This window comes from Kryptolebias marmoratus, linkage group LG16 (genome assembly GCF_001649575.2).
Source record: "Kryptolebias marmoratus isolate JLee-2015 linkage group LG16, ASM164957v2, whole genome shotgun sequence".
NCBI classification, from domain to species: Eukaryota; Metazoa; Chordata; class Actinopteri; order Cyprinodontiformes; family Rivulidae; genus Kryptolebias; species Kryptolebias marmoratus.
The window spans coordinates 9,203,750-9,227,643 of NC_051445.1; the positions used below are offsets into that span (position 1 = coordinate 9,203,750).

The window sequence follows — 23,894 nt, forward strand, 5'->3', positions numbered from 1 at the left end:
CCACGGAAATGGAAAATGGAATGAAACCAAGTCCTATTTGCATTCGCACATTTGTCTGTCTGTCTGTGACGCCAGGCCAACACTAATTTCTAATACTTCAGAATACAAAAAAAAGCGATATTGAAATTATTAATGACATAAATTATCACGCAATCACAGCGACGTTCTTGAAACCGTTTTTTAAAACCTCATAAAGAGGACTAGTTTGAAGTGGTTAAATACACTTATTGGTGTTTTTGTGCTGAGGTAAACCCAGTTCTGGTCTGAACCTGGTAAACCTGGACGGAGGAGTGCGACTCTGTCTGGATTTCCTCTCACAGATGTAGAGGATCTAATGAAGGGGTGGATCAGAAACTCACGGACAAACGACAGGAAGCTCTCACCCCTCGCAGACAAACAGAAACTTCAAATCATCTCCTGCTGGCAGTAAATTACACTCGTCCATAATCGACAGGAGATGAAACATTTCAATCATTATGTCTGCATGGACAAGAAAGCATGAGTGCTTTTCCCCCCTCCCTCCCCTATTTCTTTATTTAGACAATTTTCTTGTTCAGCATTATTAACAACCACAGCAGCAATAATCACCATTAGCACTTTCAAAAACATGTGCAGAAAGTGTTCACAGGGAAAAATCCCCCCCAACCGTACTACTTATTGTTATTCAGTCATTCTTTTTGAAAAACATTCCTTAATTTAGAACATTTTATTCCTTTCCGTCTCTGCTTGGACTGCTGTGTGAAAAGACCAACAGGATACAAACACATTTTCAGACCTTGCTGGATATTTGCGCGCCTCACGTTGGTAATTGCTTCTGTTTTCACAAACAAAAAGACCAAAACATCTGGATCACATTTTTAAGCCCGAGGACAAAACTGTTACCCCTTCTGGATTAAGATTTCCCCACCAAGATTGAAATATTCACATCATTTGAATAAAAACAAAGCGAGCATTTAGCTATTGTGTCACAAATTGACTCTACTGACTTTATAAACATGAAGCTGACGGCAGCTGAAATGATGCTAATTATTGCTGAAAGGCAAAGGTGGACAATAATGTTTTCGCCCATGTCTGGGTGTGTCTTAACAAAATAGTGACAACTGGATATATTTCAATTACACTTCCAGGAAATAATGACTGTATTTACATCTACAGCTGATTAACTGACTCAACCAGTTGGCAAGTTAAGATGGCAGCCACAGCTAAGTGACTTTAAAAATCACAAAGATGGCTATAATTCAGTCAGTTTTACAGATATTAGGCTGAACTTTAGTGTGGTAGTAGCTGAGGGTCATTCCTCACACATACTCTGAGTGGGACATCTTGTGACACTGCATCAGATTGTGGATGCCATTTTCAAAGTTTGATCAAAGTGGCTACAAGTCATTTCTTTACACAAAATTATCAAAGTTTAAAACTGAAAGGCAGCAGGCGACATGCATTCCTTAAAGGAAAACTAGGCCTTTAAATAAAACCAGCAGACACCTTTTTAATAAAAAAATCTAAACTAAATGTAAGTGAATGTTAAGAGATCAAACAGCTATTGTTTCGTACAAAAATCCATTTATTTTTAAGAGGAAGAAAAGTGTAACTTGAACGGACTTCAGGCAGGTCATCTTTAAACCCTGACAAAAAAAAAAACTAACTTACAGTAAATGTTGCAATCTGAGAATATCCGGCAACCTATTTTACCCCACAGTGCCTTCAGGCTTTCCATCCATCTTCTCAGCATGCTTTTACCGCTTACTCCCCTTCTCTCTCACACACACACACCTCTTTCCTCCTGTGCCACTGTCACCACGGCCTCAAGGCCAAGCAGTCAGGAGCAGCTGGTATGTTTACCTGCCCTGCTGACCACGGCTAACCTCTGGCAAAAAGGAACTCTCACCTCATTACCCACCACTCAGCCTCACATCCAACCTAAAACTTTGATATCCTCTTAGATTTCTCCCCTACAGCCAAGATGCTATGCTCTCTTCAGCAGCTCTAGGAGGTAAAAAAAAAGCAACATATAATGAGGAAACGAGGGGGGGGGCGGGGGGGAATAAAGTCAAGGACTGGGCTACTACCACTCGTTTCCTCTCTCTAAGCGCGGCGAGTCAGTTTGCTCGTTTCTTTCAACTCTCACCGACTCATGAGAGCACTCATCATGTCACACTCCCACCAAGTTGCTCACAAAGGCTGCCAGAAACGAAACGAGGCACAGAGGAAGAGGGAGATGGAGAAGGAGGAAAGGCTGTGTCAAACATATAGGAACGAAAAGAGAGTACTGACAGAATAAAAGATTCAGTCTGGAGGATGGAGAAAAATACGATGAAGACGTCAAAGAGGGAGAGGAATCGAAGCAGAATGCGTGTATCGAAATTCCAATTGTTCCTATCTGAGAACTTGTGATGCAAGAGCAGAAATCGCTGTTCCTTTAGTTCTAATTTTTCTTTTTTTTTTAAGTGTTGTTTACCGTGTTCACACCTGCTGTAGTGTTGACCTCAAACTAGGCAAACAAAAAGAGCCTCACACAGAGTCCTGAGAGCACCACAGCAGTAATAGGCCCCATCTCTCCCTCAAATGGCCTCTCATCAGCTTCTGATTAATGGCACACAGAGCCATAATGGTCCCGTGCACTCTCAACATTCATTTACTTCCCTCTCCATCCAATACCCCTGGAGAGAAACCACAACAATGTGAGCTGTCGAGACACCCAAAAACTGCACTCTCGCTGAGCCTGAATTCAAATGCTCATTAAGAAAGACATTTCCTCTATTGCCATTTAGTTATGCAGTGCCACTGGGAGCCGGTGGACACAATAGCAAACAGCAGAGATGGGGAAGGTAGAGAAGAAAGAATTTATGGCTCAATTTATCTGTATGGAAACAAAGAACGGTTTCATTATTGTTTAAATGTGTTTGATTGGCTGGTTGTCGTGGAGCGCTGTTGATTTATGCACTTTTGCAAACAGGACGCAAGCCATTCTGTGGCAGGAAAAACGACACTTTCACCTTCCAGAAAATCTCAAGTTTTGTTGGAAAATCTGAAACATGTTCTCCCTTTGATTTCTGACTGCTGTGTGTCGTGTCACTATTCTCAACAGTCATCAGCGTGTCGAGCAGCCCAGTCAATAATGCATGACGCTGCACTGTTGCTGTAATTCTCCGCGCCGCGTCTTTAAAATGCAAATAAACGAGATATAAACGTTAGAATGCACACCCTGCACAGATGACCTCATGCATGAGCGCAGATGCAAACTCGCACAGACCTGCTGTAACCCTGAGACGTCAGGAATAAAAGACACCAAATTGCTTTACATGCGTCAAACGATATTACACTAAATATCCACCATTAAAAACCCTTGCAGCATCAATAATGAATAAGTCTACGTTCGCCGCTGTGGACTGAATACACCAAAGGCAACGCCACTGATCTCATTGTTCCAAACTAAAAGGTGGCTGCAGGCGCGCGTTCGTTAATGGAAATGCTCCTTTATGCACTATTCATCTCAATATTCAGGCCTTACCAAACTCCTCAGTCTCCTCCTCTCATTCGTGCCTGCTCGGATGCTCCTCTGTCTGTTTATCAGTGTGTGGGTTTCCCCATTGGCACTATTTACGTTCAGTGTACGAGGATGTTTGTGTGCGGTAATCAATAGTGTTTCAGTGAAGGACACTTAAGAGCAGACTGGAGCCCAAATTCAAGCCAGCATGAAAGACAACATGACAGAAACATTTGCTCCTCAACCTGAAGGGGCTCAGTGTGACACCTACCCCGACTGTAGAGCGAGAGCATTCGAACACATGCGCACACGCACTCCTTTATGCACACACTTAGACATGCCTTTGAACTCTGAATCGAGTCTTATTTAAAACATTTACACACTGCTGAATCAAAGCGGACAAACTAATGAGTTATTGACCGATGAGCTTACACACACACCTCCGAATGCATCTATTCATAACAAACGTGACCAGTGTCCCTGTGCGTGTGTATACGTGTGTGTGTGCGCATGCAAGTGCCACGCCGGCTGTGTACACACACAAGTCATTATTAGAGGTTTAGTGTGTGCTCACCAGTCAGTCAGGCTCCAGTCAGAGGAGTCAGCTTAAGGGCTCATAGCAGCTCCCTGAGGAGACACTAAATACCATCAGCCGTTTAAATCCATCCATGACCACTTTAAATATGCAGCACACACTCTCTCCATTTTTAATAAGGGCTCTGAGCAAGACAGAGGAGGGGGGGAAGGAAAAAAGAAGAAGGGAAAAGAGGAAAGTGAGAAAGAAGACGACACACTGAGAAGTGAGAGGAAGGAATTTGAGGGGGAAAGGAGGTGAGAGGGGGTCGCTGCATTGATTTCTTGGCAGCCTGGCATCGGTGCAGATTCCCCCAAAATAAAAATCCCACAGATGTGTCAGAGCCAGTTAGGTATGCAAGAAGAGAGAGAACACGCACCCAACACAGTCACATGTGAAGATAACACATATACAAACATCCATGGAAATATATAGAAAGAAGATGCAACAAAATGTCTGCATGGAAAGCAAAAGCATCTGTGTGAAAGCAGACAACGATGCAGAAAAAGGGTTTGATGCTTTTCAGAGGCAAACCAGGTATTCCGCTCCAAGTCAAAAAATAAATACTATTACGCACACGTAGATGAGCAGTAAATTTCTCCTTAATCCCTGGCTTAACTTAGCTCAAAAACCTGTCTGCTCTGCTCAGCTTTCAAAGCACACCTGAGTGTGTGCCGACGAGTGCTCCGCCAGCAAAAACAGCAGGGGAAAGTCGGTTGTACATTTTGATCTGAGAGCGGATGAGATATTAGGATCAAAGTCGGGAGCTGGGTAGAATCAACCGATCTTAGCTCTGAATCCACAAGAAAACACCCAGACAGACTACCTGATTAGCCAGGCAATTGTGGCCTAAATCCAGGATGAGAGGTGAAAGGAATATTGATGACAAAGCCTGAGGCGAAGCTGTATGTTGGTCCTCTAAGAGCTCAGAAACACCACAAATCAAGGCCCCAGTTCAGAGGTTTGACACTCAACTTTTTATGCACCAAGTTTAACATACTACTCCCTTAACATATTACATTTCACTGCTCCTACATTTTTGGTGAAGTCTGAAAACGAGAAAACAAATTATATTTTTTGGTTCAAAGTGATGAATAAATTGAGTGCCATTGACTGGAACAAAGCCAATTATTTCCTTTGTTGAATTTTTTATATGGATGAATAATATCTAAAGTGCTTTTACTTGAGACTCTTTAAATTTTTAAAATAAAATTAAAAGGCTTCTGGTTAATCTGCGAGGAAGATTATTAAGATTACATTTCAGGCTCGTCCGTCCTGTTTTGTGTTGCGTTCTTTTAAGCCAAACAGCTTTTTTAATCACTAAATCAGAGCCGGGTATTCTCTTGGTCAAACCTTTAACTGTAAAATGAAAGTTAAAAAGTACTCAAATCACTTTATTCTCACTGGTTTTATGAAAGCAGTAGATCAGAAGAAAAAAACCCTGAAACTTCGACAATAGAAGGATACTTGCTTGGTTTTTGTTTCACAAAACTCAAACTATTCGAGTGATAACCCTGTCTTTCTTTGATTTCATCCTTATCTGCACTTTTAGTTAACCCAATTCAAGATGGCTGCCACAGCAAGCTGACCTTACAAAACTAAACTCAATCAGTTTTAGACATACTGACCTGGAATTTGGTGTGTTATTATCTAAGACTGATCCCAAACATATGTTTGAGCACAACTTGTGCAAGATGTTGGTTTAAAAATGTGCTATTATCTGTTTAATTCAACTGTTAGCAAAATATCTCATGAATCACTGGATGGATTATATTGAAACTCTTAGAAAATAATCAGTGGATGGACAGCTACAACTGACTAACTTTCAGAGTCAGTCCAGTTTAAGATGGTAATCAACGTTAGCTTACACAACAATGGCTTTAAGTCAGCCAGTTTTATAGATATCAGGCTAACATTTGATGTGGTAACAGCTGAGAGTCTTTTGCAATGCATACTCTGAGCACATACAACTATCAATATCACATATGACAACACACATAACGTTATATTCAAAGCTTGAGCAAAATGGCTACTTCTTAACATAAAATGATTCAGATTAACGATTCTGACTTAATGTAACTTTAACGTATTTTATTTGCAAACCTGACCACAAGTTGTTTATTCTCTCTCACACAATTGAGTTTCTGTAAAAGACAGAAAAGCCTTTGACCTGCAGCTGTGTGCAAAACATTTACTAACACTCCACTAAAACCTATATGTCAACAGGAGTCACTCAGCAGGAATGATGGTATTTCTCAGTGAGACGGATCAGTGGCTCGCCTCACACCATTTTCTGCTTTGGTAAAACACAAATGCACCCATACAAGCTGGCTGAGCTCGTCTGGCTCCAGGTGACAGGTGTGTCACAGCAGTAGGACAAGAAAACCGAGATCCTGCTTGGTAGAATGAACGACTGACCGGTTAGTCAGCTAGCTGGCTGATTCATGAGAGGAAAAAATGAGCTCATCAATTCGTCACACTGGCTACATTTTTATCAGATGTAGGTCTAAAGACACAAAAAAGAAAGCAGTACAGGTGGAGATGCTCAGAGACCCAAGCCTGAAAATATGTATGTTTATTATCCTCTGAGCCTCAGACAGAACCAGCACCAAGACCTCCGTTCATCTGGCTGTCAGTAACGACACAAAAGCACAGTCACCCTTTCTTTGACGCACCGCTCTGTAATGTTAATCACCACAGAAACCCATTATCTTCACATCCTCTTGTTCCCTCTCTCAATTTGTCTTAGTCGCTTTAAAAAAAACCTGACAAACTCATTGCTTGTAACTGGAAAGTACCATTGTTTCACTGAGCGCACATGCAGAGAGAGAGAGACGTGAGGCAGGAAGATAAGGCGAGAGGCAGCAGCAGCGAAGGGAAGCCCGTCTGACTGCTAACATAAATTGGGGATCATAAAAAGTGTCGTCCTGGAATTAATTTGCAAAGAATGAATAAAGTGAAGTACCTCAGGGAGGTGTGTGATGAGTGAGGGATTGCACTTGAAGTGGAGAAAACATGAAACATGACTTCCAAAAAGCACTTGCAAAGCTTTGACCTAAATTCACAAAGATTGTGTGCATTTGTTTTTACATTAGTCAATGGAGTTATAAGCTCAGTCTGTGTATATGTGTAAGTGTGTGTGTGTGTGTGTGTGTGTGTGTGTGGGGGGGGGGGGGTCTCAGCTGTCACATACTCCTTGCCTTTTTCTGTTGCAGCGCCTTCAGGAGGTGCCACATACATCATGATTTTTATGTGCACTGAATGTCAACACTGATGCATAATTTTGGAAAATAAATGCTAAATGTCACCAAATACCAGACTCGTTGACTGACGGCGGGACTCGTAGCACCAGAGGACATGCTGCTGGGCTGCGGTCGCCACGCCAGCCGTCACACCAGACCTGAAAGGCAACAACTGCAGCGTGCACAGTTGTGGCAGCACAAACAGACGTGGCAGAGATCTGAAGGAGATAGAAAGAAGACAGAAGGATGCCGATGGTGTAGAGGGAAAAAGAAGAATCTAAAAGGTTTTTAAATCTTCTTGCATTACCCTCTCTATCTCTCCCATACGCTTTTAGTTGAAGACATATATGATGTAAATCCATGCAATGAAACCTCTGCTTGACAGTTTGTCTATTCTGAGAAACTGATTTGAAATTGATAGACAGTTTAAATAATGTTTACCATGAAGCGATGGCTCAGATCTTTAAAATGTATAAACATGTAATATCTTAGCTGTTGTGTGAAGCTCTTTAAACAACATCATTCTTTTTTTAAATCAGAGTTTAATTCTGATCTGACTGATGAGCTAATGGCTAGTCCAAGACCAAAGTGGATTGCTGCTATCCTAGAATAACTCCAACCTTTAGAATTTCATAGCAGTTCAAGTAAAAACACTATTTTATAAACCTTTACATATCAGTTTTGCACAACACATAATTATATAGAACTTTTTTGTTACGTTGCAAATACAAGTAGAAGCAGCAGCAGCTAGTTGTAGCACTTCCAGCAGGAATATTGTAATATTTCTGCAAACTAAGGCTGTACAGAGCAACATCTGTAACGGATAAGATATTTAGTGCTCATAATCTTTCCATAGAACCCACTACATAAGGATTTTTACTTCCCTTAGAAGTATTATTATGTTGGTTTGCAATCATGCCAATTTTAGTCCTTTTTATATGGAAGACAAACAAAAGTAAATAAATTTTAATCGAACCACTAATTTCCTCACATAATGCCATTCGGCATTAAAAGCACCATTATTGCCTTTCAGCTCATGTTACCATCAGATCTCAGGATGCCAATTAGTTAGGTGTGGCTGGCGGATCAGGTCGAGGGAAACATTAGCATTTACCTAATTGACTATTGAGAGAGCAAGCTTTTTCATTTACAACTGCAATTAGAAGGCTGTTGTTGTTTCAACTTGTTGGGTGGATTGTGTTTACACCTGGGTGATGTCCCCTCAGTGTTTCCAGATGGGGTCTGGATGGTCCTATTGTCTTTGAATCACAATGTATTCTGCATAAATTTACATCTCACACTGACATGTTGTGAATGCAGGAGTGATGAATGTGGTGAGTAAACTCCAGTCTGGAGCAGGATTATACACATATAGGTTCTTCCAGAGGCAGTTTTATTCAAAGTACTCTACAAACATCACTCAACTTTTTCATAAAGAGTATTTTATCAACAGAAAAAAAAGATGTAATTTGAATAGACTTTAAACTGAAGAGACCATCTTACAGTTGTATCTCTGTCAGATTGCTGCCTACATACAAACACATGATGCAGTAAAGACTTAAGAATTCAATAATAAAACACCAAGTTATTCGTAAACATCTAAATGTTGCTCCACATGGAATACACTGGGAATCCGACAGCTACATCGTGTGCTCATTTGTACTCAAAGTTGGAATTTCTGAAATCCATGTCAAAAATAAAAAAAACAAATCGACTGAAACGCCACCTGAAGTCTAAAATCTGACATGGAAAGTCAGAGATTTCTTACAAACTCTGACCTCAAACTCCAGCATGGCCGCCTCGTGCCCTGAAAGTGATGACAGCTGCAGCAATAAACTATTTATTTATACTTCTGTCAGTTTGTATCTCATTAAATCAGTGACACGCATATTACTGTCCAACCTCTATTAGCAAACATCTCACTGCAGTGTTCAAATGCATACAGAGCAGAGAAACACACAGTTATCAGTTTCTATTGCTAATAGAAGTTAGCCTTGAGCACAGCAGTTAGCAAACCCTACCAAGTTTTCAGAAAAAAAAGAAGACTGATTGAATAAAACATCATCCCTACATCCAAATCTTGACTTCTGCGATAAATTCAGAGCAGCAATATTCTTATTAAAACAGCAACAGCAAAACTTCAGGGCTTGAGTAATTCAAACCAAGGCCTCCTGCTTAGTGTTCCTAAGGTATGAATGCAAATGCTTTTTTAAAAAAAAATATTCAATAGCTATTTCTTTTATCAAACCACATTTAATCATTTTAAGAATGCCACCAAGCAATGAATTTTGCATCTTTTGCGCTCCACACAGGCTCAGATGAGATTCATCAATGCAAGACTCCCCGTATTTATCTGCAAATGTGATTACAAAATTTATAGCATAGATCCACACACACACACCTTTAACCCTACAGCAACACACACACACTCATTTTCAAGTTAGGCACACAAGATTAGAGTCACAAATTTAATATCTGAACATTCAGTTCCTGAATTACAGCACTGGGTTAATGTCATAAAAATGGATTTTGTGAGGTCAAAGTGACTTTGACATTTTTGTCACTGAATCCAAGTAAATCCTCAGTTCAAATAAGTTACTAAAACAAATGTTTCTTTAAAAACTCCCTCAAGTTGTTCCCTGGAATACCATATTCGAAAGAACCTACCAAAGCTAAGATATTACACCTTATGTAAACCTACCTGCACATCTGGTTCCAGATGTAAGTGGAAAAACTGCTTCAAAATGATTAAGTTGGCCCTTTAATGGTTTCTAGTATTTAATCTCCTCGCTCAAATAGTACTCATTCCACCCGGAGGGATAGAAACAAGCAGAATCAAATCACTAAAAAACAAAGCTGAGCACACACCAGAGTGTGAGGACAGGAGGAAGAAAGGAAATGGAGAAAATAAGTAACTAGAGATGCAGACGTACAGCTTAAACTCTTCCTCCAAGGCAGGAGACCACCAGCTGAGCTCCTCCAATGAAAAGCCACACCATTAATATGTATGTGGTGTGTGCAGGCTTTGACTATTGTCAACAACAGGATAGATGGTGCATGTGCATACATATACATTATACACACACACACACACACACACATATATATATATATATATATATATATATATATATATATATATATATATATATATATATATATATATATATAAACTCACACATACACATATATATGTACAAATACTCTGCCAATATACCAGGCAGCAGCACTCAAAGAAATCTGATATTCTTGAGATTTAAAGTGCCATGTTTGTGCTTATGACCTTTAAGGTTGAAGGGGTGAGTAATGAGAAGCGAGGCCAGGCCTGCCTCCGAGGCTGCTGAATGATGGACAGATATGGAGGGATGGGTGAGAGATAGAGATGGAGAAAGTAAAAAAGAAGAAATATGAAGGCGCTGTCATTCGCCTCCCTCCGGCTCCCCCAGCTGCTGTTTTCTCTCCCTCTCTTGATCACTTTTCATTGTCACTCATCTCCCCCATCACCCTCGAACCACTTGTACTGCCATTCGCTTCCGCTGCCCTCCCCTCGCCTGCCCCTCTCTCCCCTTCCTCTTCTTTCCCTCTCTTTTTTCATCCACACAAATGACTCAGAGAAACAGGTCAAGTGTTACCAAATTTCCCTTGCAGCTCAACCTGCCTAATACAAACCCTGGCTCATTGCACCAAGACAAGTTATACCCCTCACTCACTCACACACACACACACGTGCATTGCAGAGGGCTACCTCTAACACAGAAAAAGCTCATAACAATCTACACATCCATCATCTTCATCTCACACCACTAAACATCACATTCATCCTGTCACTCTGTTTACCATTTACTGCCTTATTATTTCAGTCAAAACGTCAAACCCAAATTTCCACTGCTTTGGATCAAAGTCTTTCTGACAATTCGTGAAAAGCAAATACAGAAAATTTGTTGGGTTTTTGTGTGAAGACAAACATCCTCACATTAACAGATGAAAAGCTAGCTGATTAAAAGATCTACAGATAAAAATGAAAATCTTTTCCAAATGTTCGTCTTTGTTAGTGTTGGATCGCAATGGAGCAAAGCAAGAAATTTGAGCATATGGCCTTGGGGGTTTTTTTTGTTTTTTTTTTTAATCCAATTTTTCTGCTGATTATTAAGCGATGAAAATATTGTAGTGAAGCCCTTCATGTCAATACTGCAGCGAATGTAAACACACACACAGACGCTCCAGCGCCCTGCTACCTCTCCAACCTAATTCACACTAATGAATCCCAATTGGAAGACAGAAAACCCAGAGGCACAGGAGTAAAAGTGGTATTAAGAGGCGGACAGCAGTGTTAAGGGTCCTAAAACAGGATAAATGACCAAGATGAACTAAAAGTCAACACACACCTTTACCCTTTAACACACCCAGAGACACACCGTGACAAAACAGGTGCCCGACCTGCAGAGCGTTCGAATGCATTTCCTCTGCCGGCAGGAGGGCTGTGATATAGAAATGCAACCACTCCATATATCAGTATGTTGGGGACCTATGGTAGATAAACGACCTGCAAGCCGTACCTGGACAGTGTGTGTAATACACAGATAAATAACTGGGAGCTGGAGGCGATATGACGACGCTCAGACTCCTGGAGAGAGAGAGAGAGCGTGCACGCTGCAGCACTAACACAAGGCGATAAACAAACCGGAAGCGTGAAGATTGGGCCAGAACGTGCACTTGTTTATGAGAGTTTTGTTTGTCTGGATCCAGTGGGAACAACAGTCATTTGGGAAGGTAATGACTTAGGAAAAACTGAAATGTACCGGAACATAAATTAATCAAAATGCAAGCCTTGTGTTCATGCGTCCCAGCAGTGCTCTGTAAGGTCTATTTTGGAAATTTTAAATGTGTTATCTCAAAACTATGGTGTTCCAGCTATTAAACACTGAGCCGAACAGAACTCCCTGCACATGCTTTCATTTGCTGCTCTTGTTGCACGCTGGTCAAAACAGATGCCTGAACCCGGTCTTACTGTCAAGGTGGCAAAGATCAAATCCTGAGAACGATTCTATCATGTTTATAAACATTTCACGTAGGGCTCCTATGATGCCAAATGCTACATTTGAATACCATTTAATTTCCTTCAGTGAGATAAGACCTTTTGTCCATTCAGGTCTATTTCTTCTATCGCTGCCCAAAGCTGACAGTTAAAAGGACGAGGGATGGAGCAGCGTGGCTGTGCTCCGCATGGCAATGCTCAGCCATTCTCTAAATAGCTTTATCTCCTGCACATTAAACTCTGAAGAGTACTTCAGCAGTGGCTCACAAGAGTTACCCATGATGCTTCTGCTGTGTGGCGCTGAGTGATTGGCCATGTCGCTGAAATCACTGCGGTTCCCAGAGGAGAGGAGGGGTTAATAAGGGGACCAAAACATACGGTGGACTTCCAGACGGATCTGCAGTGTGGTCAGCGCCGGTGCTACACAAACACAGGCTGGAAAGATGGCTGACTGTCAGTCATGCTAAGCATAAAATTAAAAAAAAATCTCCTCAGCAGAGCATCATTTGTGTTGAACATTCTTTGTGTTAAAAATTAATTATAGTTCCGATTTTAAACATTACATCTGACTTAAAAGATGTTTAGATCTTTTGAAAAGGGGTTTTTTGAAAATGTTATGAACAGTTAACATCTTACTTCTTGCAGATTGTATTTGATTAAGTTCATCCCCCTAAATATTAAATGCATCCAAAACCAGTTCTATCAAAATTCATTCAATATATTGAAACAAAATACCAGTACTCATACAGCTAGGTTAACTACTGGTGAGGTTAACTACCTGCGTTTACTGTTGTCCGAGGAGGAAGACTCGTTAGGCCAAAAAACTTGGAAACATCTACTTCCGACTGGAGGCCCTTTACAATGACAGCTCAGCCTCCTAAAGGAAGTGCTAACTGATTGGAACTGGGACGCTAAATCTGAGTAATCTGAGGAAGCTGATTGGTTGGCAGCAGGTGGGGTTTGAGAGCACATTTAGTAGTGAGAACGCTGTCACACTACAGCTAGCTATTGTTCCTATTTGTGCTTGCAAATAACCATTCTATGTACGATAAATAAACATGTAAAGCCAAACTGAGTCATGTAATGGGTTTAAAACAGCATTCACATGATCAACTACTAAAGTTTTGAGACTGGAGATGTTTTAAGACGACAGCAATCCACTTTGATCTTGAACCCACTCAGACTAGCTTCTCAAGCCTGTTAAAACTACATTATATTTCTTGAAGCTGAAGTTTTTTATAGCACCATCTACAAACAGGTAAGATACTAACTGTTCAGAACACTTTCACAGAACCACAATTCAAAAGATCTGAACTATCCCTTTTAGCAGTTACTAACAAGTCAGAAGCATGAAAAAAAAAAAGAAAAGATGAACAATGGAACATACTGAGCAATGCTGGTGGTTTCTAAAGATAAACACACACAGATACAGTTTTTAACAGACAGTTTTTTAACATTTAGTCCATGGCAGATGATAAGATAGGAGCTGTAGAAAAGAGGACGGGCAGAAGACGTGATTACCAAAAAAAAAAAAATAGGCAGTGTCTAGAGATAAGATGGCAGATAAATGAATGTGAGGGAGTCTGATATAAGGGAGGAGCTGACACATGCATATGAGCACACAATGACTCAAACACACAATTTTGTGAAGTTCTGGCATTCCTATTCTCAGCGTGGCTGTTATTTAACGTCAAGCAGAGGAAGCAGAAGAGACTTGAACCCTGGAGGAAAAGTGGCTGGCAAAGATAACATCACTGTGGACTGTCTGCAAGGGCTCACAGTCCAGTCCATCACTTCACCATATTGCATGTACCAGCAGATGTACACAGCAAACCCACACAGTAGATAAATACAGAACGAGCTGATGACTCACACTTATTACTGATCCCCACTGAGCGGCTGCAAATTTTATAAACTGTAAATTATACAGCCCTGTGTTTTTGCATATATTTTAAAAAAAAAATACACATTAGTACAGTTTATACACTTGAATTTAAAATTACAACAGCTTTTAAAAACTTAATAATCAACCTAATTATTCGTAGTTCTTTCAAATCAGCTCAGCTCATCAGGGCTAAAACAGGGTTGTTGTTTTTTTACGTGAGGATAAAGAAAAATTGATCCTCTTAAACATGTAGTTGCAAAAAAATGAAAACTTATCTGTAGCCCAGTTTGATTCAAACAACGGAAACCTACTTGCACATGAGGATTTTTTTTTTGCTTTATTTTTATAAACTAGAGTACATTTACCCACAAGTTTCCAAAAGATGAATTTATTTGTGCAAAAGGGGATTCTACAGCTTCAGATTATCCAGAAACTCCTCAACTATAGGCAACCAGTACCAACAAAAACACAATGCTAAATACTTATAGCCGAAACACAAGGACTGCACATGAGAAGTTTCAATCTTGGCTCTGCACTTTGGTCTGAACCCAAGTTAAACATCTGAAAGGTTTGAAACAGATCCAATCTAAATGACCGAGAAAAGAAACCAGACAAAGATCAAACTGATGGAAAAATCAACATATTTTGTTAAATTAATAGTAATTAATCAAACAATTACTGGATAGATTTTTAAAAACATGCAAAGTGGTTAAAGCTATTATTTGTAACAGTGATGAACTCGCATACACAAAAATAAATTTGTATGCACAATGCACACAGTTCGTGCACAGCTGTTATAAGCGTAAATGAACATGAACACAATCACCCTCAATTTACTACAAGCCTGGAGGTCTTCAGAAAAATGTCTCACTTTCCTAAGATCAAATATTTGCAGGCTTATTTTGTTTTTATCTTCAAATTCATCTCTTTTTCCACAGATTTTCTCTCCGAGTGTCTGCAGACGTGCACGTGCCGTCGCGAGCATGTACTTTGTAAGAGCTGCCTGTTGAGATGGAGAATTAAACAGCAAGAGCATTTGATCTGCAAAACACTCCAGGGCAAATACACAAAAAATGAGAGACAACCCCCCCCACACACACACAGACACACACACACGCAGAGGCTTGCATACAACATCAAAATCATTTCCGTCACAGAAGCTATTCTTAGGAGAAGCAACAAACCATTCTTTCCCTGATTTAATCTCTTTTATTCATATCCACACAGGCGCACACACACACACACACACACAGACACGTGCACATTGCTCAGAGCTACACTCCCTGGTGGTCACACTGTATTCACATAATGCTCTTTATTTTATTTATTTAGTTTGTAGGAAAGGATTTGTTCCAGGTAAGTCGACGCATGAAGACCTTTTGGGTCTAATTTAACTCACAGCAACACAAGCTCATGAGCTGCATCTTTCATTCGACTGTCGTGGGTGTTTGTGCAGGTGTGTGGAGGTCCACAGCTCTCCGGAAAACGTCAAAGCTTCATCTCTGCAGTCTAACTCAGATAGGCAGGCTTCCACGCAAACCGATCCGTGAGCAGCTTAAAATCAACACAGCTGCAGCAGCTCGGCCCTCAGCTCCGTCCTCTCCTTCCCTCAGCCTCTCCATCTTTGTATCTACTCCCTCGCTCTTTTCTGCTTTTTGCCCTTTTGCCCCCTCCCTCCTCGCTGACTCCTCCACTCCTCCTTTCTTCTCCTCCCGGTTGCTCCATCTTGTATTAGTCACTGGTAAATTTATACACCAGCTACAGCTCTGAAGCTCTTACCAAGGCCTCAGATCTTCCCCCCCTCCCTCCACACCATCCTGCCCTCTTTGCCCTCCCATAATACTACCGTGTGCGCTGTACTCGCCTCTCTCTGCCCTTCTTTGCCCTCTCAGTTCTCGGCTCTGCCTGCGCTGCCCCCCGAGGGAGACTCATCCGCCCAACAGTGCAGCTCAACCAGCCCGTTACCTCCAGTCCTGTCAGCCCAGGACAGGCAAAGTAAACGCCCAGGAGCCTCCAGGGAAAACAGGAGGACTCACTTCCCCTCCTGTCTGTCTGCCCTGCTTTATAATGTGTGTGAGCAGCAGGGCTGACCAGAAGCAAGTGCTTCATTTACTGCTTCAGGAAGAGAAATGATATAATTCCCTGTAATTGTTTACAAATATCAACTTCCTCTTTCAATATGAATGCAAGAATGACTTTACTCAGAGATTTGAGTCAGATGTGTTCAAAGAATCCTCTCAAATAAAACCAAATTTTAACAGAAAGGAAGCACCTTTCTCAAAAAAGTATTAACTCTGCACTTTCATAGGTATTAGGGTAAATCCAATAGTGGATAAGTTGTTGTCTGAAAAACAAATACCACTAAAAACGTACCAAAATGATGCAAAAACAGGAAGATTAGAACAGACACCATCATCCTGACTGTTTCCACCAAACAAATACGCCTCAATAGCCACACTGTCTAAAATATCATTCAGTGTAGTCAGGCAAACAAATTACTCTCCCATACTGACTCACAAATCGTGAACAATCCATGAATTTGTCACAAACTGACTCAGACAGTGTGAAATGAAGAACTCTAGTAAAAAGATTGTTTTTTTTTAAAAATTGATTTAAATCAAAACATGTGAGTAGTAACAGAAAGCAGGAACAGTAAGACAATATGTGGGGATGTGAAATAAAGCGCAGTCAACAAACATTAAAATGTAATCCAGGGAGTAACGATATTCGGAGATTTACGAACGCTGAGAGCCAGTCAAACAACAAAGTGTCTTATGTGTTAGATTGACAAAGAAAGGCTCCAAAATTGTTAGAAAAATACACTACTGAACCCAGTCATCTGTGTTTTGTGCAACAAGACTACAGTACGTGATAAGGTTTAGAAAAATAAGTTCAAAAAGTTTTGCAACAATAATACACGTTAGAAGCTCCAGTTTAAAAAGTATAAAATGAAACGTTATCTTCAACTATATCAAATGGTGCAATTTGAAAGCGTTTTCTATCTGTGCTAATATGTAATTCTGAAATGTGTGTCCACACGCCATTAAAAAACAAAAGAATAAAAATTAAGCATTCAGCAGAATCCACCAAAAACCACGAGGAAGCTCGAGTCATGTGACTGACCTACATTAGGCTGGCTGTGGTCCGTGTAGATAAATAAATATGGCGAATCAGACAAGCATGGAAACTCAGCGATGATGTTGGGATGGAAACACAAAAGAATCTGAGCTAAACTAGAAAGGAAAAGAGATCAAATAAGACAGCTGTCAAGAATAAATATCGGGGATCAAGCAGGGCGCTGGAGCGCCGTAAAGACAGAGGTCGGCATTCAAACAGGCGGCTTTCCCAAAACTTCTGCTGGACCGGCAAGTTTAATGTTTCAGCCTAATCTCTCTTTTTATCTGCATGCTATACTCAACTAATCTGAGTGTATAAACATACCAATACATCAAAATTATCAGACTTCTCGACCCCAAAAAGCTCTTTTGTGGATGTTGCTGCAGTTAACCTATTTTCCGTCACTTCTGTTGTTTTTGTAGGTAAACAAACAAACATGGTAGTTGGCAGAAAATAATGCACAAAGATGCCAGATGCTGATTAATCAATCATCAACCCTAGAATTTGAAGAAAACCAACTTTTTTTAATGACATCCTGAACCTTAATGCAGCAGGAAGAGTTTGTGGTATAAAGACAAAGCATTCGTGTTCTTTGAGAAGTTACTTTTCTCTTTTTGTCGGAGTTTTGTCTCATTCCTAGGAATACATTATTTTCTGTCATTCTTTGTCATGAAGTTTGAAGTGTGCAAACTTCCAGATGTTCTTCCCTTAAATAAACTGTATCCTTGAGGTAAAAAAAGCCTCCGGCAGATAGAAAGGATAAGACAAGAGTCCACATTTCTATGGTTTCCTGAAGATGGAGAGATCAGCCAGCTTCACGAGCTTAGCTAGATTTAGATTGATTTTGGCTTTGTTTACTTTGGACTGAGACTCTGTTCCTTTTGTGTGACACCCAGTGGTTTTCTAATCTCAAACACTACAACTTGAAGTGCTCCGCAACCAGACAAAGCAGAAATAGAAAACCCTACCCTGTACAAGTGGTGTTTTAAAGTTACTTTTTTAATCAGCATGATTTCCTGTAATGTAGTTAAAATCTCCAACTCTGGCGAACTAAAAGTGATGGAGTGCAGCCTCACAGCCGTGCATGCAGGGCTCTGTTGTAGTTCTGCTCCTGCAGATAAGGAAATAAAAACACTAATTACCTTCAGGTCTGTGTGGCTGCTGCTTTTCTGGTTGACCCTTTTAGTCAGAACTTCAGTGATGCTTCCTTGAATTGAAGAACTGAAGTCAATTGGCCGACTTCGAGAAGGAAATTAGCCCATCACACATAAATACTTCTTAACTATCCAATATTTAAGATAATTGCTCTAAAACTAGCGACTAAGATCTATAAATCAATTGTAGAATGCTGCAACGGTGAAATATTGAGAAATATTACCCGTTGCTTAAAAAAAAAAAAAGGAGCTTGATGAAAACAGCATCTGCTACAAAAACACCAGCAACAATAAGAGGCAGACAGCTGGAAATTTTAAATTCACCACAGGCAAGGAAAGAGAAAAGCCCAACACTTTAAAGCTTATAAAAATATTCAGAAACCTTTCATAATTGAGGTCAGAGGTAGACACGGTTTAATCTTTGTGAAGGCTCAGGTCACCACATCCATCACTTAGATATCGGTGCAACAGGCCTGGCCATCCATCATTTACTCTGGGATATATTAGTCAGGCCTGAAGTCGGAGGATGGGAGGTTAAATGAGGAGCATTGTGTTTGCAGTTATCAGTTTGAGGTGGGGGTGGGAGTGGGTCTGCGCTAATCCACTCACACACACACACACACACACACACCAACAATCAGATGTTTAATCAACGCAGCGGATGTGGCTGCCACAGCTGAAAGTCAAATATAAAGCCTTACACAAACACGCACGTGTCAAACAGTCACATAGCTGTACTCGCAACCTGATAACTCAAGTTCATAAAGATAGTTTAGATAATTAGAAGTGGGGTTTTGTGGAAAGGTTATGAATAATTAATATCTCACCTGTTGCAGATTGCTCTGTGAATGAACTCAACTTAAAGGAATAAAAAGGTCATTCAAAGAGCTTTCTACAGCAAGATGTTAACTGTTCATTTTTCCACAGATCCCAACTATCTGAAGGCCCAGTGAGGCATTTAACCTGAGCAGTAACACTCTGATGGACAAAAGAGCTCACTCACAAGTTCCCTGTATGTGCAGCCCTCCCCACTGCTCTGTATGAACCGCGACCAACAGGCCAGATTGCTTTGGAGCACCACACCACGTCTCATCCCTGTAAGCTAATGCTGATGGTGGCGTAGATGCTGTCAGTTTGGCTTCAGATTCAGGTTAAACTCCCCAAGCTCAGATAAAACAGGTTTGGCACTATGCGGTCACAGCTTTCACATGATGCGTTTTACCTTTTCAGCGGGAAAGAGACAAAAAGCCAAGTGCTGCACAGGCTTTTATAACAAGCGGCAGCTTAAAAGCTTTGCTGTCGCACTCGAGTTTGTTTTTTTTTTTTTTTTTTTACATTAAACTAAAAAAACCAAAAGAGTCAGAGTGCATTTCTGTGTGTAAGTCCTCTCTATCTCACCAGCTTCAAATCCAAAGCAATTAGAGTGGCCAGATGGTGGGCTGGACTCACAGTAAATAGCCGCATTGATAGAAGAAGCTTGCAACAAAAATGAACTGTGACAAGAAGCCAGGATGACACAGAGATACAAGACGGCATCAAAGCACCGGGCAAATATCGAGGACGTGTTGCCACAACTGCCACAAACCAACTGTCACCCTTGTGGAGTTTCTAGAATTTATTTCAGTTTTTTAGGCCAAAATGAAGCAGGTGTACATCAACACACTCATCACATTCCAGCACGAATACACATAAACACACCCAGAAACCTTTTCTGTTAAAATTTGACCAAACTAGTTTGGTTTAACCGGAGTTCAAACAATGTGTCCTTTGAGAGGCGTCCCATCCGCTGAGGCTCAGCTTGGCCCTGCACATTCCCCGACTGAAAACACAAACCGAGGCTGCAGCAACACATTCCTCCTTTCGCACCTTTTTCTCCGAGCCCGCACCGTTTTATTCACGAGCTACATCGGGGGGGTAGCCCCCATAGGATGCAATAACATTTATTCATCTCAAAATAAGTGCGCGCGCGTGTGCACTTTCATGGCTTCTAATTATCCACACGTTGAGGTGAGAAACCAGATAGAAATCTGCCCCCTTTGAAACAACCACAGCCTCGAAGACATAGTCGTTACCAAGGCAGCAAGTTTACTTCCACCAACCAGGACAGATGTGCAGAAATGAGGCTGGAAGGAGGTGGAGAACAGGACAAATTTATTCTACAAAATGGCTTCTCAAACTCCAGAGCTCCGTTTTCCCAGAAGCTTGTTATCACACCTCTGTTGACACACGTAGATTTATCAAAAGGGAAACTAGATAAACAGCCAGACCAGGAAATGAGAGTTTAAAAAAAAAAAAAAACAAGGTCTAAAAGGTTAGCTGACAAGAGACAGAAGCCACTTCATATCCCGATCAATTAATCTATAAATCTAATCAAGGGGAATCAATGAGTGGCACTTCCTTTTAATTTGGTTCCATAGTCATCCTGGTAACCTCAAATGTTAGAGACACAGGAAAATAAAAAAGGGGAAAAACACACACAGCAACATTTCAAAAATCAAGAAGTCTTTAATAATAATCAACCAAATGTGAAAAAAAAAATATATAGAAAGACATGACAAAATTGTGACAACAGTTCTACTTCATTTTCTTTAAGACGAAAAGTAAAATCAAAATTAAAAAATACAAAACGATAAAACCATTTTGTACACAGAGCAATAATAAAAGCACATTTTGGGTTAAGACTGTTTTGTAGTGTGTGTGTGTGTGTATACAGTTCACTTGTACAGAAGACGCAAATTTGCCAGTTTTGGCAGCAATCACAGCGCAGAAGTCAAGAATAAAGCACTCAGAAAACATAAATTATAAAGCACTGCAAAATAATAGAAGAGAGGAGAGACTAATAGAGGAAAATAAATCCTTCATGCTTGCTGTCACCAAGTAATACACAAACGTGACACCATAAATTAGTAATTTTTTTTTTTCTCTGCTACATATTTATATATTTATACTATCTACACAGGAAGGGTTTTTTTTTTTTCCTGGTACGTGAGTGAGATGGAAGATGTTAAGGCTTTGATTTGTCATCAGATGTCTGGAGCCAAACAAACAGTAAGAGCATGTGGCTTTCTGAAGAAAAAGAAAAGTATTTCATATTTTGACTACATAACCTTGTGCTAGACTTGGGCCAGAATTACACGGTTCTCTAAAAGTGTTTTTGTCTGACGAGCCTTACTTTGATGGCATATGTCTGTGGAGGTGGTCGCCGCAGCGGAGGTGGCCAAGAAGAAGTCGAAAACAACGTGAGCGGGATGAGCGCAACTCCTGAAAGCATCTGGGACGAGGAGGAGGTCAGTGCGGTGGCATTTTCGTGAAAGCTATATTTCCGCGGAGAACAAAAGCAGACTGGATAAATGCTTTTGTAAAAAAAAAAAGGCGAGCTTCTCTGACACCGACTGAAAGGTGCACCCCTGAATGAGCAGTTGTCTCGGTTCTGCATGGTCACAGATTTGGGAGCGGGTTTCATAATGACAGGACACCGTATCCGACACAGCCACTGAGTAAGAAAAGGCGAAAAAAAAAAATTTAGTATTGGATTTTTTTTTTTTTTTTTGGTCTGTGCAACTATGCGAACACTTTTGTGTGGGCTTATGTCAGAAGATGGCAGAGTTGTCAGGTATGAGGTGTCTGCTGCACAGTTTGGCTGTGGGAGTGAGCATAATGAGAGCGACTGAGAGGTGTTTGTGAGTGGGCGAATGTTTCTCTGCACTCTCCCAATGTATATGTTACAGTACGCGTGTGCAAGTGAGTGCGTCTTTCAAATGCACAATAATATCTGCAGTTTGACACTTTTTAACGGTGACAGAGAGCGGCTACTCAGGTTGCAGCCCCAAATGGCAGAAAGAGATGTCCAAAAGCCCGAGAGCATCAACCAAAATACACACCGACTAACTACTGAACACAGAGAGCTGACTCAGATGCCACAGATTCTTGCTTGTATGGTTACAGTAGACTGGATAAACTGTGTATTTTTATCCTGTGCAAAGTCTCCGTCAAAAAAAAGAAAAAAAAAAGGGTAAAAAAAAACTACTTGCCTATGAGTAAACGTATGCTTATAATATGAAAACGCAGACAATGTTAAAAAAAATAAAAAAATAAGAAGGTATATTTTTAGTTTTTTTTCCTTCAAATCAACTTTTGGACTTTAAGTAAACTAAGCTCAGCCAGTTCAGTTCAAGTTGTAAGATCTGAACTACTGAGGTTAAAAATTACATTCTGAATGCTCTTTGTGACATTTGAACCTCAGGCTAAGCCAAGCCAAAACTGCCTTCCTCTTTACTCCTAGCAACACTGGCTCCATCGATCTGATATTTACATTTTCATAAATATCCACATTTTCACAAGAAAAATATAGATGATTACATATATAATACACAGATACCTCACACCAAAAAGTACATACAAGTGTGTTTGTCCCACATCTATATCTATTCCCCAAGAAACCAAGCGATTCACTTGTATTTTTCTTTGAAGCTGTGACAAACACAAGTGCAAAAATAAGTAATACATTTTTATATTGAGTGGTTGTAACAAATCAACTGTGTTCAGTACATTTACTTTACCCCAGGTTGACAGGACTTGCATTTATGTACAAACTAAGGCCATTAGATGATAATCCTATTGAACACGCCGGCTTACATTATGCCAGACGAAGCTCAAACGCTAAATGCTGACTCTATTTTTGTCATTTGCCTCCTGCGTTTTTCCTGTTCTCCCTCTCCGCCTGTATGAAGGTTAACAGCCGTTGCAATGCCAAAACACGGATACGAGGTGCGTATCCTCTTACATCGATAGGTCAAGGTTAAAAAGTCATGATAAGAAATTCATGCAAGCATAATCATCCTTGCCCTTGGTGAGGAGTCAGCTTGTTTTTGACTTCATGACCTGCAGCAAACATCAATCCAAATCTTTACTGGTCTTACTGAGGCCAGTCAAGACCGTGCTTGGGTGATTCCCCTTTCGGGGTGGGGGTCAAAGGTCAGTTGATTGGGAGGCAGGAAAAGGCATAATTATAAGAGTTTCTCTCCACAATCGTGCAGGTGCTTGAATGTGCACACTGAAACTCAAACACAGCAGTGTGCAGAAGCCACAGAGTTGTATTTGCCCAAGAAGGAACCTCTGGTGGCTCGTTAAAAGGATGAATTAACAGTCAGAAGACAATCAGCTCTGAACCTGCATCATAAAGGGCCATTTCACCACATGTTGCCCGGTTAGTCAATATCCAACCTTTTAATGTCTTCCAATCAATTCACTACATCCAACATCCACTAATGGAAGGAAATTTATGACCCTCATTGAAAATCCGTCTTCCCTAACACCACTGCACTATGGAGGTGAGGTTCTGTTACATCCGGCCATTTACTAAAGTGTGGGAGAAGGTGGGGTCTCGGGGGGGTGGGGGGT

The 23,894-nt window shown here is 40.6% G+C and overlaps 1 protein-coding gene across 1 annotated transcript in view; it reads right to left on the reverse strand.

Moving 5' to 3' along the window:
- The window catches only part of si:ch73-22o12.1 (nectin-2), an 86,822-nt gene that overhangs the window by 12,789 nt on the left and 50,139 nt on the right, over positions 1-23,894 (reverse strand). The window lies entirely within an intron of this gene.